Here is a 12,731-nt window from a genome sequence, read left to right as displayed (position 1 = left end):
ATCTATGTCTGAAGAGTAAGCTCTTTTGAATGGAGAATTAGAAGTAAACACAAGACAGGTAATCACAAGAATCAAGAAGATTTGATGCCTCCATGAAATATTTAGAGTTCTTAATATGGCTTGTATCTCATTGTATCTCTGACATTGTATCTCATTGTATTATTGTATATTAATCATACAAATAGCATTTTGATGAACAATGCATCCAGGGCTGTCTTTAGCTTTAAATTTATTTCTGTCCCACTCATTCTTTGGTTGGTCAAAACCAAACCAAACAGATTACACTTTTACAATATACTGTTTTTGTAATCCTAAGCGCAATTCAACCGTGGTTGACTGCAAGGCTTTGTGTACTTTATCATTTTATGTGACTAGCAAATGAACCAATCTTTACTTAATATTACAAAAATCAGCCTTTCCTTTGTTCCATTATGCTCCATGGAAGATTTTGACAAAAATGCTCCTCCAGTTCCAGAGCAAGTTCCTAGGGAGCCCCAAACATAATACACCACTTTTTCCTTATATCATCACAAGCTACAGTCAAACCTGCCCGAGCGACCACCTCTTCTCAGCGACCACCTGGCCATTTCGACCGCTTTTTCTCGGTCCCGATTTTTTTTCCCACTGACGTAAGCATTAAGCGACCTTTTCTCAACGACCAACTGGCCAACGCGACCGGGCCGAAGTGGGACCCATAACGACCGCATCATTTTCAAAATTGAGGTTTTCATCGATTTTGATGATACCTAGCACGATTTTGTGCCGAAATTGGCCAGTTTGCGTCAGATTTTGACTGCCATTACGATGTTATGTTTAGAATAAGGATGGCGGCGGTCAATGGGTTGGTTAATGGGCAGTCTATTGTAATACGGGAGGACATTTTGTTATAAGAAAATCCGAATTTAGTTTTTTGTTTCTTAATTCATATCATTAACTGAACGAATGCTGAAACGTATATAGCCTCATACTTTTTAAAGGAAGATCTGTGTACCTCATACCTTTTTAAGAAAGATCTGTGTGAGTGCTTTTGTCCAACTGTACTGTACATTCACCCGTGGGTAAGTACGCTATCGGGACGTACCGGGCATCGAATTCGAAAGGTGCACCGTAGTTATTTCAGATACGGCGATCAAGAACACAGCGACGCATAAAGGCTTGTATGGTAACTGAGTAAACTGACAGCATCAAAGTTCCCTTACTGTCTAAAACGTTAGTGTACAAATATTGAGCTTTAAAACACTGTATCGTATAAAAGCTCGATAAAAACTTGGGGCTAAATTTACAATTTACAGTGCGCGTGTTGTATTTGACATAAAAGACCTTGCTTCTTTGCGTGCGTGCAGTGTGCTTGCTATTTGCCATTAAACACAACGGAAACCATTTATACTTTGCATCGGGCATGTTTTGAGTCGATACTCTTCTCAACGACCACCTGTCCAAATCGACCGCTTTTTTCCGGTCCCCCGGGTGGTCGTCTTGGGCAGGTTTGACTGTATTCGCCACCAAAAAGTCAAGACCATACTACGTCCAGGTCAAAAGATATTAAAAAAACGTTCTGCTGCAGTATTAAGGTCACATACAATAAGTTTGCCTTACGCTGTACCTGTTGCAATTGTTGTGCAATCATTTTGACTTGACATACTGGGGGGGGGGGGGGGGGCAGAATCAACCTTGACAATTGTCTATCCAATACCTACCCACATACCAAACATGATCATACCACAGGTATGGTGAAATATATTGTATTCATATTTCAGCCATACCACAGGTATGATGAAATATATTGTATTTACATTTCAATCCATACATGGATTGCAATATATATTATTTTGCCATTATATTTCAATCCATACTACAGTATGGATTGCAATATATTGTTTTTTGTAGCGTTTCTTCTTCTCCTGCCAAATCTTCGTAGGTGGTAACACTACAGGACTTGCTTTACAAGAGTAGACTGTGTGTATGGAGTGAGCTACTGACTGTGCATGGAACTGGCATTGTCTTCAAAAGATCTCCAAGAAATTTTTATTCTGTGCTCAGTAGTACTGGCAACAGCAAGCTAAAAATGAAGTAACAGGCAACACCTACTATAGAATCACTTTGTTACTTTTAACACATTGATGATGGCAGATACTGTAAATGCAGTTAAGTTCGCGGAGATTTAATTTTGCGGTAGCGGGAAAATGGACTTTTCGCGGTGGTTTTAATTTCGCAGTAGTACCATGCACTGTAGTCTGTTACTGTTATGGAAAAATGTTCATGGTGGTTTTAAATTCACGGTGAAGCGGCCGCCGCAAAAACCGCGAACATTAAACCACCGCGAAAGTTTCTGCATTTACAGTAGCCTAATGAAGCTAGCATGAGAGGTCCTGTTTGACGTTACCAAGGTCAAATTACACACAGAATGAACATTTTGTGTGCTGAAATCCCTGAAGTACTACAGCCAGAGGCATGTAGCCTTTCCTAATAACCAACTTTAATGAACACAGAGCTGTGTGTCTGTAAAGGTAGAATATATTGATTGCAACAAAATAAAGAATTCAATGAAAGCAACTGGGGCTTATAGGCTATTAGTCAAAACAGCAACGTGGCCATTACTACTGGGTGTAAAAAGGTGAGTTGCCTGCAGGTTGTGGCCTCAGCAGTCCGCAACTGATGAGAAGCTTTTATGGAGAAAGAATCTTTAATCAACAATTTTACGACAGGAAGAGAGAGGTTATAAAATGTGATGAAGCCGTGGCATGGAGCCTAGAGGGTCAAATTTTACTGTTGCTTCATGGACATACATTTTCAATATTGCCTGGATGTGAGATTAAGCAAATAAAGACTAAATTTGTCTTCTAGGATGGGACCAAAGCAGGAAGAGAAAATGATGCAGGTGAAATAAAGAATTACACAACTGTTGTAAGTTATCTATTTATAGACAGGGCCTGGCACATCATCCTGTCATCCAGAAGGGACTGTAACACTAGTATTGGATTAAGTCTATTATTTTTTGACACTATGGCATTATTATGATATATTGGACAATTAAACTTTTGTTTATTGAATTCCCCTCCGGAAAAGTCAAAAGGACAGCACAGATATATTCTAAGCTGGCAACAGATTATAATTAGATTCATGCTGCTGCATATAATTACACCCAGCTCAAGTTCAAGATGGCTGGAGTGACGAGTACTTGACTACTTGACTACTGTAAATGCAGAAACTTTCGCAGTGGCTTTATATTCGTGGTTTTCAAGGTGGCCGCTGAACCGCAAAATTAAAACCACCGCGACTATTCATAATACAGTATGCGACTACAGTACAGTACTGTAAATAAGTTCGCAGTATGACACTACCGCGAATTCAAAACCACTGCGAACATCCCATTTTCCCGCTGCCGTGAAATGAAATCCCCACCAAAATTTACAGTTTATTCTATGTTTTCCAGGGCTCGTAACACAAACATACAGCTGCAATTTGCACTCTATTTTTGTGAGTTCCGCGGTTTCGCCCCCAGTAGTAAACAGAGCTTGTCCATATTGGTAGCTCGTTGTTTCAGGCCGCACATACTAAGATCTTTATATTCTTACCGATTACACGTTGACACAAAGATTACTAAGTTGGGAATTTTTGCATATAAACCCTCTAAAAATACAAGTCACAATCACTGAATCAGTCCATCTTTGCCCCAAATATAATATTTGTCACTGGTCATGGTATCATTGTGAGGATCATAACTGGCTTTATGCAATATGGTGCTAGTTTTACTGTCAAAGCCTGACATTTCGAGCTTGTTTACCTTTGAAAACATAAATACTTCGCCAAAAAGTCCTGAATTTTGAGCAAAAATACCAGGGAAATATGGGCAGAAAAACCTAAATCTAGAGGGGCCATGGTTAGCAAAGTCCCAACTAAAAACAACAACAATGTACCGCCCAAAATAAGTTGGCAGGTACTAATTAAGGCATGATCTAGACACGTTTTTTCCCGATATCGTCGAGCCGACAACCTCTCGCCGACAGCTTTTTTTCAGCATCTAGATGGGACTGCAATATCGCTATAAAGATATCGGCAGAATTTTTCCCGAAAGGTCCGGAGCATTCGCCCGATAGCTTAGTAGGGGTCCCCGACAGCTTCCACGGGTGTCCCGCGGCCAACGTTCCAGATCCCTCCCGACATCTACACAGATATCGGCAAAAACTGTGTATAGATTGGGCCTAAATAGTAATAAGAATCCTGTTTTTGCTACAGCCTCCCTGCTTCAACGTGTGTAAATCTGTTCCCTTCCCAGCAGGGGGTAGACCTACAGGGCTCCAAATACTTTTTTCTGCATACCTGCACTGGTGCATGTAACATTATAAATTATATGCACCAGACAAATTTTACCTGCATCACCCTGAATTTGACAAGTATGGATTGTAAAACTGTTCAGGAACCATTGCTATTTTTTCTTTTATAGTTTAGTTTATAGGTGGTAACAGTTAATGCAGCTAATAACAATCCATATATACACCTGCATCATAAGACATTTACATTAAAAAAACAGTACATAGACCAGTGCAAGTTAGGTGCAGGTAGACACCAGAAATACCTGCACAGCTCCAATTTTACCTGCACTAACCTGCATATGCAAGTGGCATTTTGAGCCCTGAGCTGTTTACAAAAGTCTCCAAACCAAACAAAAAAGGATCACAAAAGTACGGGAAAACGTACAGTTTTTGTGGTGCTTTAATTTTCAGTCTCCACCTTGAATTCATGACACCTCAAATGTGTCTCGCTAACAAGTTTCTAACACTTTCTTTCAAATATCATTTGCCTCTCATCCTCCTAACGCCCGGTCCCCAATGGCATTAGCCTATGGGGCCCTGCTATCTAGATGCCTACCAGCGGTTATCATGATTGTCGCCACAAACCAGCTGTCAACCAATCAGAGAATAGGCTTTTCAGTTTTCTTGGGCTTTTTGTTGTCGAAAGCTGTCTCGCAAAGGCCGCTGGGAAGCTATCAGCCAATCATGTTACGTCTTACATAGCACCATCCTCCTACGCCCGATCCCCAACGGCTGACTGCCCATATAAGGGTAAGCTCATTAACATTTATAAGCCAGGCGACGAGGAACTGAAAGTAACTGCGGGTAGGCCATGAGATAGCAGGGCCCCGTAGGCTGTGTCAGCTAGCCGTTGCGGACGGTGCGTAGGAGGATGTTGCCTCTGTGCTCTTTCACATCTCCCTCATGGCTAATAAGATCAGACAGACATTCTCCACTCATTATATCATCTTAATACTCTTATTTCATCCCTCACATGCCCGTATATTGAACTTGAATACCGTATCAGAAAACATGATTCAATTTTTCATGAACCCAGTCGGACGTCTGGCGGCATTTATTTCCGGATAAACTGTAATCTAGACAGCGGTAGTGTATCAAATATGTAAAATACAATTATGGGGATCAATGTCTGCCCACTCCAAGGACTTTGGGACAGTCTATTGAACAGCAGTCTTCCACAGGGACTGGGGCATCAAATATGTACCATCCTATCATGCCACATCTATCCAAACATTTCCATAACTTGATGATGATGATTTCCGCCAGACAAGTTGCCTACTGTTGATGAATACAGTATGAAATCACACAATGCTTAATTATCACACAATTCTTAATCATGTATATCCTCTTCTATTCAAACAACTTTTGTGACAACTAGTACATTCTTGTATGGTTTAATATAGAGTACAATTTCACAGCAAGTAACCATTACACCCATATTTTAATGGTCCGTCCCAATGACCCACATGACCTCAATTCCCCGCCATCTTGTATCACCACCGCTATCAGAAAGTTTGGCCACAAACTGGCCGATTCCTCAGTGATTTCTCCAGGGCTCTAGCCAGCATCAGTTTTTCCGTCAATTAACGGAAATTTGCTGCGTGTGACAGAAAAATTTTGAAACCAATCTGTCAACCTTGACGGACAAAAATCCTGGTGGAATCTACAAGCGGCTTGGGGACGCCGTCCACAGTCCGAAAGCCACACACTGTTTGTTTTGCTATTGTTACGATTGTTGACAATGTGAAAATCTCATTAAAAACCCGGTTTTCAAGGTCTCAGTTCAGTCCTTCTAAGTTCTAACTCCCGGAATAGTGCGTTCTATTGATTGGAATCTTGACAACGTCAAAAGCTAACTTGTACTAGTACATGTGGTTGGATTTTTCTTATGATCTAGGAGGAATGTCCCTGCCGTCAGTAAACATAATTGCAGCTCAAGTCCAGTTTAAACAGTTTGTTACCTCCCAATGTTTCGAGTGTTGTTTACCTTCTCAATTTATGCCATTTTGGAGATTTTGTGGCCTCAAAACTCATATCACAAGGAAAGCAAAGTTATACTTGTTGTTTTTATGTCCACCATTTCTTCTATGAACAAATTGATTTTACTGCCACTCACGGTTCGAGACAGTAATGTTCCATTAACGAATAAGTTCAGAAAGTTTTGAAACTCAATTTTTGAAGTGTGAATGCTTCCAAACCGCATAGATTTTCTCCCAAATGGATTGTATGCCAGGTTGTTGAGAATGAGAGGGAGCCGGCTGGAGAGTCTGCTGTCTCCTGGCTTGTGTTATCCCCATACATCTCAGACACGGACGTCATACAACTACAACTTGATGGATGAGATAAAACAGGACAAAACCAGTCCTAACCTGTCTAACACTCCCATAAAAACAATAACATCTGCATCCACATATATGCCATTATCATCCACCTATGCAGAAAATCTAATGATATTAGTGAGGGATAAAACAAGAGTATTAAGATGATAGAATGAGTCCAGAATGTTGTTATTACTTAATATTAGAAAATGATTTTTTTAATGAGATGAAAACAAATATTTTCTAATTACTACTGATCTAGAAGATATTAGAAAATATCAATTTGCGCAAACGTAAGTTTGTAGCTTTCATCATTATGCACATAAAAAACATAGCTGTAAGCCAAACGTTTCAGATGTTAACATAGGATACAAAGAATGGGAAAAATGGATTTTCATAATTTTTTATGTGTAGGTATCTTTAATGAACACAATGCCCCATGTTGTTCTAAACACGTATGCTTGACAACATTTAACGGGGGGAGACGATCGTCTGGAATGAGGGCCTAGGAAAAAAATTTTCAGCTTGGGGGGAGGCCAAAGGAGAACTATCTCGGCTTAGGAACAGAGCCATGCAAAATTTGTTTCCTTCGCAACATGCCTTTTTTCAACCTCCTTGATGTATTCAATCACTCAGAATCACTGCTTTGAATCCCTCAGAAAATCCTATAGTCTCTGAAGGTCAGTGGATAACAACAGAATAAGTTACGTATACATTTTGCCCTTCCCGTCACTGTTGATGGACAAAATTGGCGCGTAAAAATATACAAAGAGCATGGGATTTTGCAAAAAATCTCCAGAAAATCAGCTGACGTTTGCGGACAGTGCTAATTTAGATGATAATTCTTAAAACCCGTTGACAGCTGCCAGCGTCGGCACTCCCCTCCCAACTACAGTTCTGGTCAATCGCATCATGCTGACATTCAGTTTGTTGCCCATATGCTAGTAATGTAATTGTTGGCCTGTCTGAGAAAATGCTATTTTCAACTACTAGTAACTTCAGCTTCCCTCTGGTTTGGAATATTTCACCGTGCGCAAGTCTCCATCGATGCGAGGTGCTCTGCACTTAGCAACTCTTTGCGCTGCTTGTGCCAATTCCTAGCTACAATGTATGTCAATGTTGATGATTTGTTGCTTATGGCAATGAAAGTGAATACGTAAGCATGCAGTGAAAGTAAATACTTTAGCATGAACAAATAAATTGCTTTGAGATTGTCACAAGAATGTCCAAAAGTGTCAGGCAAGCATGCTTACACCAGAAACTGATATATTGGGAACCTCTGCATCTTGATCAGCAACCGTAAAGTACGCGGCAAATTATTCCAGGCAATTCAACTTCCAAAGATACATTGTACTTTGTCCCACATCCTCAATTTTTTACAGCCCGCTATTCATGTTTTTCCGTATTTCTTTTTAGAAAGCAATGACAAATTGCCATTTACATAAAACTTTATTAAAAGTATGTGTGTGTAGTGGTGCGTACCTAAAGCCCGGACTTGGAATTGGACCTAAAAATGTTTAGGTCCAAGTCCAAAAAAAACCTAAATGTCCGGAGCCAAGTCCGGACTTGCAAAAAGCAATCTGTCACTTACATTCCCTTATTTTGTTCTTAACCATCTAAAACCTTACATAGACAGTGAAATTTGCACTGAAAAAAGACAAAACACATTTCGTGTTTACACTGGCTGTATATTATTTTCATGTATTTTTCACATTGCATTTCAATTCATGCTAACATGCAATTTTATATGCACCATCCCCCCTCCCCCTCAAAAAAAATGCACATAATAATATGCAATGATGGGTTCAGGTCCGGACTTATAAGTCCAGACCTGAACCTGAACGGCTGGACCTGAATCCGGACCTGAACCTGAAATTGAGTTTAGGTACGCACCACTATGTGTGTGCATTCAGTGATTACTCATTTAATAGCCCCGTTCATGATGTAAAAAATCAAACAGTTCTATCCACTGGGCCTGAAAACCAGACAGCAAACGGTAAATGCATTTCGTGTTTAGGATGCAAAGTTATACCTACTCACTACTGGCATACTGTTTCCGTTTCTTGAAAAGACCTCTGACCCGCTGAGGTTGATGTGATTCTTCAAAATCTTGTACTTCTGCATAAGATTCTTGGTTTTCGATCGAAACTGAACCAATGTCTTGCTGAAGATGCATTCCTTCTGGAATAGGCCAGGACTGGCCCCTCGCGTAGGGCAATACCGCCCCTTACGAGGTGATTACGCCGCTGCGCCACGCTACCACCACATTCCTTCTTGGTCTTGAAAATACCTCTGAAAACATTCTACTTCAGATATATGCTAATGAGGTTTCCTCTGGATCTCCTGACACATCCCCCCTCCGATATCAGGACTGTCGGTTCCCCAATCAATCAGGAGGCGGTCCGATAAAAAAAATATATTACGATTAAAAACGCGGCTGAAATGCTAACTGACAGGTTTAAAACTCTACCTTTCCACGTTACGACGCCAATCATAAACGTAGATGCCTGGATGTAATCCGAATCCACGCCACTTTCGCATTGATGATGTCAATTTGCAATTCTGGATAACAAGAAACCGTTTCAGATCCACCTCGTGAGGAGGTTCCCAAAAATCTGTTTCGATTATGAAACGGAGCGTTCATGATGACAAATTTATGCGTTTCAGCTTGTCAAATGGATGGTACCGTTTCATTTTTTGCATTGTCACATCGGCGGCCGTACGGACTTCAATGCCTGTCAACCTTAATCAAGTTGCAAACTTCATGGTCTAAGGTTGCATGCAGACATGCCTGCTACATCAATGCAATTGGATTGCAGCTCAGCTTTGGCAAACATTTTAGTGCAGGAGATTCTGTTTAAATGACAGAAATTGTAATTGTTGCTAATGCTAACTTCACCTTTATCCGTGGGGTGACCTTTATCCATTGTCTTTAAAAAGAGCACATTTAGGAGTCTTAAGTATGCTGACAGTGGTTTCAAATTTGCAATATTTTCAAAAATGTTCCGATTTGAAACCACCGTCTGTCGACTTTATATCCCTAAATACCCTTTTGTACAAACAACGAATATAGGTCACCCCTCGGATAAAGGTGAACCAGCGTTACATTCTATTTTCAAGTTTGCCACTTCCAATTGCAATTTTCAAACATTTTACAGTTGGTGGACAGGAAGTTCATGTTTGTTTCACCTGACCAGGCTCCTTTAACTCAACATACCTGGCCATTCAAGTTGATTTTTGTTTATGTTAAAGGCACTGTTGCCATATGGGCCTGCCTTATGTCTCCACTGTTGGGGCATCAGAACTCAGGCACAAGGCACCAGCTAATGATACGTCAAGTGTTTGACGATTCCCACTGTGTTTGTATATGCTAACATTCCAAGCAAACAGTCTCTGCAAAGAGATAAAAAAATAACTCAAATACCCCCACATCAAACCAAAGATGTAGAAGTTTGTCTATTATGTATTTCTCTTCCATACAAGTTGGGATTGTAAGTAAGATGAGAAGTGCGGTCTTCTATATATGGTGGCACGGTCTAGCTCACACCATCCAAACCATCATCTTCCCTCAGGTAAGCTGGGGCCACTCTACTCTACTCATGGGGCAGCGGCTCAGCCTGCACAAATACCGGGCCATGGGCTGGGCAGGTTCACGTCGATGGTACATTATTCTGTTAGAAACTCTTCACTTCAACCTTCTCCGATGGTTTGAATCCTTGTGAAATACGACAACAAACCTGCGTCTGGTGAAAAATCTGCTCATCTCAAGTGCGCAACACTCCCCATATTTATAATTAAATTTGAAGGTCTGATCATTTTTCCGAGGAACCCCAACACCCAACACCCATGCACTAATGTATCATTTTGAGTTATCGAAGGATATGGGTTCAGGGAAGACAGAATTAGACTTGAATCGGTGCAGAAAATTATGAGAAAAGCTACAAAGACTTTCCTGTAGGCCGCCGCTTTACGCGTGGAATTATGAAAACAATTACCGCCGCTTCCATGGAAAATCCTTTGTTACGAAGACCAAACAGCACCTAGGGACTTCATGTAACGTTATAGACTCTAACTACACCGAGAGTCGAAGTTATCACTGGCCATCTAGTCACGAATTGAAATCAGAGTACAAACTGAAATGCTGGCCAACATACTGCCCCCCTCCCCACGCAACACCACAAAATCACAACTGTGTAATCGACAGAGACGTGCCCCAAGAAACTTGTCATTCCAGCGTTAACGTAGCTTAACACAACAAATCTCCGACTATCAAACTATTCCTAATAACAATCGGTGTACCATCAAGCCGAGACTTACACAACAACTTACCTCTAGACAACAGAAACGGCTACAAACTCTACATCGACTGTGGCCTGTGTCTCCGATTCAGCTTAGCGCCGCCATATTTAAACGTGACGTCACGAGGACTTCCGCATTATTTATCAGACAATAAGAATACTGTAACGTTGCTTATATGTGTATCTAAACATTATTTCATCAGTTTTCCGTAGATAATGGTAAGCTAAGATTTCGAATACTCGAAAATTATCTGTAACGTTATCATAATGAGTTAAATGTATTAAAGATCCGCCATATGTAAGATACTGAGAACAATGAGGATTATTTTTACGCCAGCCAGGTTTCGACAATACAAGATTATGAAGATACAATACAAAATAGAAAGCCTAACCTCTGTTTGGAGAGTACAAAGTCCAATCATTATTATACAAAACGTGGACCAGGTCATTAACCACTGCCTTTAAAGAATAAGTCAAATAAAGAAATAGACAAAATAAAAAGTCAAACCCGACAACAGTATACTAAGTACATTGTATCATATAGTTGATTAGACATGTCAAATGTGTTATGTATCACACTATGTTTTTTACGTCTTTGAGACTGTAACTACATGCAATCAGCTTTCGGGCATGATTTTGCAAGCATTTTTTGTTAGCAGCTTCTAGCATAAATTTATGGATGACGACTGACGTGCTCATGATAGGTAGAATTTGAGGTTACAGAGGTTTAATAGGCTCCGGCTATTTTTGACGGTTTTATTTCTTAGTCGTTTTTATCAGGCTTTCTATTGTCATGTTTCTTGACGTCACCGTTAGGCTGGCGGACGTCAAGAAACATGACGAAATAGAAAGCATGATAAAAAAAACGACTAAAAAAAGTTAAAAAAAACAGCCGGATCCTAACCTCTGCTTGGAGAGTACCTTTAGGAAGCGTTTACCGGCATGCGCCGGTCACGAAATACCGAAAACAATTTTCACTGATTACCGAAAACAACTTGAATTTGAAATCTATCAAAAACAAATCGAAACCACCGAAAACATAAGCATAAACAATCGCACAGAACTCGAAAACAGCCGAACTTTTTTCTAAATTTTATTTCATTTTCATCTACTGGTTGCTTTTCCTTGAATCATTTTCTCCTCGGTCGAGGGAAATAATGCAGGATTCTTCAAGCAGAAATGATGGGGTCTCACTAAATACCAAAATAACCGAAAACAACCGAAAATAACTTGAAGTCCACCAAAAACAACTCGAAAAATACTGAAGCCAACTCAAAAATGCCGAAAACATATCAAAACAAGCATAAACCACCGAAAATGCGTTATATTTGAGCAAGAAAGATACTAGATTCTTCTTCTTCGTGGTACAGGACAAAGTGCCTCACAGCACATCACGTCCTTGGAAACAAGGTGCAGCTAGTGTGGTAGGTGGTGGTGCGCGAAACAAACGGTGATAAAGTGAACTATATATATAAAGCTGTGCACACATACATGATATACAACAGCCACACTAGTAAGCGCAAAAAGAGGCCTTACAGCTGGGTTTCGGCGGAGAGGCCAAGATGACTGGCCAAGCCGGCCAAATTAAGAGAAGTACATGATACAAGTGTGCTTGGCAAGGTGATGGTTCGAGGGAATGATAACTGGCTCTGTATGCCTCAGTCTTACATGGGATGGTGATAAAATGTGCGTTATGTCCCTTTGTGATGTTTGTATTTTAATAAGCATGTTGTACGTAGGGATAGCAATCATATTGTTTACAGATTTATACATTAGGACTAGCCTGGCTAGCTGTCTGCATT

General features: G+C 40.4%; 1 protein-coding gene across 1 annotated transcript in view; it reads right to left on the bottom strand.

Annotated features, from left to right (window-relative positions):
* LOC118412417 (bifunctional heparan sulfate N-deacetylase/N-sulfotransferase 2-like) overlaps window positions 1–11,067 on the bottom strand; it is a gene marked incomplete in the record, with an annotated part of 83,613 nt that extends 72,546 nt beyond the window's left edge. Inside the window, 1 exon segment of the mRNA XM_035815267.1 lies at window positions 10,961–11,067.
* Window positions 11,068–12,731: the final 1,664 nt, after the last annotated feature.

Source organism: Branchiostoma floridae, chromosome 3 (assembly GCF_000003815.2).
Source record: "Branchiostoma floridae strain S238N-H82 chromosome 3, Bfl_VNyyK, whole genome shotgun sequence".
NCBI lineage: Eukaryota > Metazoa > Chordata > Leptocardii > Amphioxiformes > Branchiostomatidae > Branchiostoma > Branchiostoma floridae.
Note: the sequence above shows the minus strand (reverse complement) of the source record. Positions and strands in the feature narration are given on the sequence as shown.